This window comes from Miscanthus floridulus, chromosome 6, assembly GCF_019320115.1.
Source record: "Miscanthus floridulus cultivar M001 chromosome 6, ASM1932011v1, whole genome shotgun sequence".
Taxonomy (NCBI): Eukaryota; Viridiplantae; Streptophyta; class Magnoliopsida; order Poales; family Poaceae; genus Miscanthus; species Miscanthus floridulus.
Window position 1 is genome coordinate 57,347,726 of NC_089585.1, and position 6,837 is coordinate 57,354,562.

Consider the following 6,837-nt stretch of genomic DNA (forward strand, 5'->3'; position numbering starts at 1 on the left):
TGCCCTGACCACCAGCCTTCCTTGTTCCTGAAAGGCAAGCCCCAGAGCATATTAAGCCTCCCATGTTTTTACAAATACATTGAGTATCTTTTATTGTTGATGATGCATTAAGTATAGGAATTGGTTGGAACCAATTACTTCATTATATATCCTTCCTTGTCCAGATATCGCACAGGAATCCTATTTAAGTTCAGGATGGGTTAAATGCTTAGCCATGCTTAGTGCGGTAGAAGTCAGGTGATTTCCTATCACCTGCGAGCTTTAGGATGAGGTGGATCACGGTTGGCTATATTTGCTATCGTGGAAAAGAACCATGTGAATAATGAATTAAGACCAGGCGGGGTCTTGTGTAGGTTTGAACATAGTGACTCCATCTGAGTCGTTTAAGGACCGATACGCTGTACGTCCTCATGTCATGTTGAACGCAGCCTAACACTTAGCTGGCTAGATAAGTCGTTCCGACCGCGAAGCCTAGTAGCTCAACTCAGGTCGGTGATGCGAGTAGTGGCGTGCATTATGGAGGTAGTAAGGATGTGCGGAGAGCCATTGGCATAAGTCCAAGGTGGGTTAGAGTCCCGAACAACCTTGGCAGAGTGGTTCTCTAAGAATGTTGATCTGTTCGGACTCGCGACTCCTGAATCGTACCAAAGGTGACTTGTTTGCGACCCTAATGGGGGAAGCAGAGTTTGTGTTTAGGAATACCCCTCCAGCTGGATAGGAATCGATTCGAATCGCCGTCTCTCCCAGATAGTGAGAACCTGACTGAGCAACAGCAACGTAGATTCAATTAATTTAACGACATGGTTAAATGGATGGTGATGATAAGGTTGCCACAATGAATACCTGATATGGTTATTAATGTTTGCACCCTAATAAAATGATTGTTTAGTACAGGTGCTAATATAGATGACAGGTTAATGGCTAAAAGTCACTGCTAGTTCAGGTTAAGAGTTGATCATTATTACTTATGCTTTTCTGCAAAAAGAAAGTGTTAGCCAGATCCACTACATTAAGCTATGCATAATCCTTGGTGTCATTTCTTTTGGTTTTTGACGGGTAAGTCTAGCTGAGTACATTCTCGTACTCAGGGTTAATTCCCTCTTGTTGCAGATGACCTCCTATATCAGGGATTCTATAAGTATTGTCTCCACCCGGTGGGTTATGAAGACTAGATCATGGGCATGATCTCTATTTCTCTTATCTAAATGCTTTTGCGGGCTGTGATCAGCAAACCAGTATGTGTATTTGAACTTGAGTGTGTAAGTTAAACTATTTGCTTCCGCATGTTTTACAAGACTTGTTTTGTAATAACGATGACTCTGTGATGATGTAATCTACTTGCAAACGTCTGTGAAATGTTGTAACATATGGTATGTTATGTTGAATTACTATGATCTTGGTTGTATGCAAGTTGGTTTGAAATCCTTCGAGATTTCTATTGACTACCGGGTTTATATGGGCTCAAGTTCGAGAATTTGATTGTTTCAGCGATTGTTTTTGTACTTGTGCTCTTATAAATTGGTCAGTTCTATGACATTGGTCATACTTGATTACAAGCATATGCATATATATAATCAACATCACATGTGATAATGTATAAAGAATGAAATGAAATTTCATATGCTCATGCTCATGAATGAATGATAATGCTTGTGCTCTTGAAATGCTAGTGTCAAATGCAATGCTTAGCACTGGGGTGTTACAACCCCTCCCCCTTATAGAAATCTCGTCCCAACATTTGGAAGACTTACCATTCTTCATAAAAAGTGGGATAGACTTCACGCAAATAATCCTCCCATTCCCACATCGCATCTTGTTCATTGTGGTTATTCCATACCACCTTGTAGAACTTAATGACCTTGCTCTAGGTTACTCTTTCCATTTCTTCTAGCACTTGGATTGGTTTCTCTTCATAGGTCAAATCCGATTGGAGCTTAATGTTGGCGAGTGTTATAGCTTCGTCCGGTATGCGAAGACATCTTTTTAACTAAGAAACATGGAAGATAATGAATATAGCACTCATCTCTGGAGGAAGTTGTAACTTGTAGGTGACATTTCACTTCCATTCAATAATCTGGTATGGCCCTACATATCTAGGCGCAAGCTTCCTTTTTACTATAAATCTTTATAGTCCTTTCACGAGCGAAACCTTTAAGTACACATAGTCTCCCACTTCAAAGGTTAGTGGTCTTCTTCTTTTATCAGCATAACTCTTTGGTCTAGACTAAGCGGCTTTCATATGCCATTGAATAATGCATACCTGTTCTTCCACTTTGGTGACAAAATCTATGCCATAGTATCTTCTTTCTCCACACTCAATCCAACTCAAGGAAGTTCTACATCTCTGACCGTACAAGGCTTCAAAAGGAGCCATCTTGATGCTTTCTTGATAACTGTTGTTACAGGAGAACTCGGCTAAAGGTAGCCATTTTTCCCATGAACCCTTGGAGGATATAACACAAGCTCTCAACATATCTTCCAAGATTTGGTTCACTCACTCGGTCTGTCTAGAAGTTTGTGGATGGTTTGCTAAACTTATGATTAGTTTAGTTCCCAAGGCCTAGTGCAAATGTTCCCAAAAGCGAGCTATAAACTGTGGTCCTGATCTAAGATTATGGTCCTCGGTACTCCATGTAGCTTCATGACCTGAGAAATGTGTAGCTCAGCGTACCTCCTAGCTTGATACTTCACGTTAACCGGTACAAAATGTGCTGACTTGGTAAGGCGATCTACAATGACCCATATGGAATTGTGACCTTGTTGTGTCTACAGGAGGCCTGTAATAAAGTCTATACTTATTTCCTCCCATTTCTAGCATAGAATAGGCAATGACTAAAGTAATCCAACAGATTTCAAACGAATGGCCTTGACTCTACTATAATTACCAAACCTAGCGACATAGGCGGCGATCTCTTTCTTTGTCTTGGTCCACCAAAAATGAGTTTTCAAATCTTGATACATTTTGGTACTACCTAGATGGATAGACAACTTGGATGAATGAGCTTCATCTAAAATTTGATTTCTATGTTCTCGGTCTTTTGGTACCACAAGTCGGTCCTCAAACCATAGCACACTTCTTTCATCCAACCTAAAATGCTTGGTTTCCTATTATTTCATCTTTTGTTTGATGTGGAACACACCCACATCTGTCTTCTATAGTTCTATGATTTTGCTCTCAAGTGAGCAAATGACAGTGATATTGTGCAGCACAATAGGATGTAACAAATTAAATCCATCTTCCAACAAGGCTTCCAAGGTGTTACAATGAGATTTTTGACTAAGTGCATTTGCTACAGCATTGGCTTTTCCTAGATGGTAGTGCACTTCCAAATTGTAGTCCTTGATCATCTCTAACCACCTACGTTGTCTCATGTTCAACTTAGTTTGAGTGAAGATATATTTGAGACTCCTGTGATTAGTGTATATGTGACATATGTTTCCCAACAAGTAATGTCTCCATATCTTCAAGGCGTGAACAACTGCTACAAGCTCCTATGATCAGTGTATATGTGATATATGTTTCCCAACAAGTAATGTCTCCATATCTTCAAGGCGTGAACAACTGCTACAAGCTCCAAATCATGGGTGGGATAGTTGACTTCATGCTTTCTCAATTGCTGAGAAGCATACGCAATAACTTGGCCTTCTTGCATACGCACACACCCTAAACCTATACCTGATGCATCATAGAACACATCGAAAGGCTTCTCAATGTCGGGTTGTGCTAAAACAGGAGCTGTAGTTAATAAGGTCCATATGGTGTGAAAAGCAGCTTCACACTTCGGAGTCCAATTGAATTTTTCATCCTTCTAGAGTAGTCTGGTCATGGGCTTAGTTATTTTGGAAAAGTCAGGAATGAAATGATGATAGTAGCCCGCTAGCCCTAGAAAACTCTGAACTTCATGAACCAAAGTCAGGGCCTTCCAATCCATGGCCTCTTGTACTTTAGTTGGTTCTATAGAGATTCCATCTTCATATAAGATATGACCCAATAAAGGTACTTTCCTCAACCAGAATTCACATTTGCTAAATTTGGCATACAATTTATGCTCCCTCAATCTAGATAAGATGACCCTTAGATGCTCTGCATGATCTAACTTGTTCTTCAAGTAAATCAAGATATCATCGTTAAACATAGCCATGAACTTGTTGAGCTCGAGCATGAATACCGAATTCATCAAGTACATGAAGTAGGTAGGAGCATTTGTCAGTCCAAAAGACATGACCAAATACTCGTACAAGCCATACCTAGTGGAGAAAGCTGTTTTAGGTACATCCTCTAGCCTGATCTTGATCTATTGATAGCCTGACCTCAAGTCAATCTTTGAGAATACCTTTGCTTTTGTTAGTTGATCGAACAAAATATCGATACGAGGCAAAGGATACTTGTTCTTAATGGTCACAGCATTAAACGGCCTATAATCCACACATTCTCAAGGATTTGTCCTTTTTACAAATAAAGCTGGACATCCCCATGGAGATGAATTACATTGAATGAGACCTTTGTCCAAAAGTTCTTGTAACTAGATTTTAAGTTCGGCTAACTTATTTGATGGCATCCTATAGGGTCTTCTTGAGATAGCTGTTGTACCTGCACTAGCTTGATCTTAAATTCCACATCCCTATTAGGCGGTAAACCCGGCAACTCATCTAGAAATACTTTAGGAAATTCATAGACTACTAGAATATCATAGAGGGTAGTGGCTTGGATAGCACAAGACAAGTTTTGAAGGTCAAAACTCCATGGAAGTGGTACTAGAAAAGCATTAATCCCCCTTTGGTTCTCTCAACATAATTATTCTAGTGGTAGTGTCAATGAGAACTCCATAACCCCTCATCCAATTCATGCCCAAAATCACATCTATTGCTAGTCCTGGCAATATTATAAGATATGTAGTATACTCCCTCTCTTGTATAGAGATGAGCACATCTCTCACTAATTGGTTAGTAGAAATAGTGGCCCTAGCTCAACTTATACTAAAACCACCCTTGTCTACCTCAATTATCTTCTGATGATGCCTAGATGCAAATGTTTGGCTCATAAATGAATGAGAAGCTCTAAAATCAAATAAAACAATGGTGAGATGTTTGTTAACAAGAAACATACTGGCGGTCACAACTTCTCCCACAGAAATTTCTTCCACAGCGGTATAATGCACGTATCCAGGATGTGCTTTTTGATTGGCCTGTTTCTGATTACCCTAGTTTTGATTGCCATTCTTCTTGGGATGGGGACACTCCTTGACCAATGGCCCCACTAATTATAGTTGAAGCATGGTTGGTTGTTCCTTAGTTCGGCTGAGCTTCCCTAGCTTGCATTGCCCTTAGGTATGGCAATGGTGAATGCCCTACGAAATGTCTTCTAGGGGCGATTAGCTTGAGCTTTTGGCTGAGGCCTATACTTAGGCGCTGGTGGATGGAACTGTGGCCTAGCCACCACTAGAGCTCTAGCCTTAGATGATCCTAAGGCACCTACCTCAGCTGCTCTTTTGTGGCCCATTGCTGCTGCATGCAAGTTGTTCTAGTTCTCTTGGTTAAGGCATCACTAACAAACTCATTATATGTGGTACACCATGAGTTGGCCATAGTCTTCATTAGCTTAGTGCCAAGGCCTCTCTTGAAACTTTCTATTTTCTTCTCCTCTATGTTGACAAACTCTAGGGCATATCTAGAAAGATTATTGAAGGCATGCATGTACTCGGTAAGGGTTTTGGTCCCTTGAGTAAGTCTTATGAATGCAATGGCTTTCATGCACATTAGCCCCGAGGAATGTGATGTCCCCTAAAGGCTAACTTGAACTGTTCCCACATGACTTGTGCGTTTGCCGATAGAGAAGATAGGAAATGGGTCCACCATATCCCTGCCGGTCCCTGTAGTTGATGGGATGCATATTCGGCCTTTAGATGCTCAATAACCCTCAACAGATGGAACTTCTGCTCTATCGTGTTAAGCCACTCATCCGTCTAGAGCAGTTCTTTGGCCTCTTTAAAGATAGGGGGCTTAGTGTCTTGGAAGTCTTTGAATGAGCTATACTGATTTGGTTTAGGCTCTTGATGTTGCTGGTGTGACTAAGCGGTGTTTGGCGCAATGAGGTGCAGTGTCTCTACCATAGCTCTCTGATTTCCTATAAATTGCATGAAGAACTCATTCATAGAAGGTGACAGTGGTGGTGGTAAATCACCATCATTGCCACCCTAGCTAGTGACTACCCCAGCATGGGTGCGAGTCATCTACAAAATTTCAACAATAAGTGATTATTGGTTGATGTCAAGAGATTGCAGATGAATTGTGTAATCATGCCAAACTAAAATTATTGGAGAGAATCTTAAATTCATACAATAAAATAGAGGCATAATAATTCATTCTCGTAATGTAACATCACCAATTAGGTCACTTATCATACTCGTAATGCGTTAACATGCATGTCATATTTCACCAGTAAAACTAAACTAAAATTTCATCAAAGTTCAACCATATTGAAACAACGTGCAAAGTGCCAATATTACACCGAAGTTACATCATGAATACCAAAATTCAAACTACCAGTCCATTACATAATGATAGTAGGGATACAACTAGTGCATTGACTAGTCCCTAGATGGTTGTACTCTTCATCGTGCTCGCTGTCTAGGTCAGAGATAGCATCATCCTCATCTTCTATATCTACTTCTTCTTCCCAGCCGTCATCTTTGACCATCATTTCTAGATCTTCTTCTTCCTCATCAAGGATTGGGAGCAGTTGGTTGTTTAGTAAATGCACCTCATGCTAAAGATCAACCACCATGTTCTAGGTATGCGCAAGCTACTAGCACAAGTCCCTTTCAACATGGTCCTACT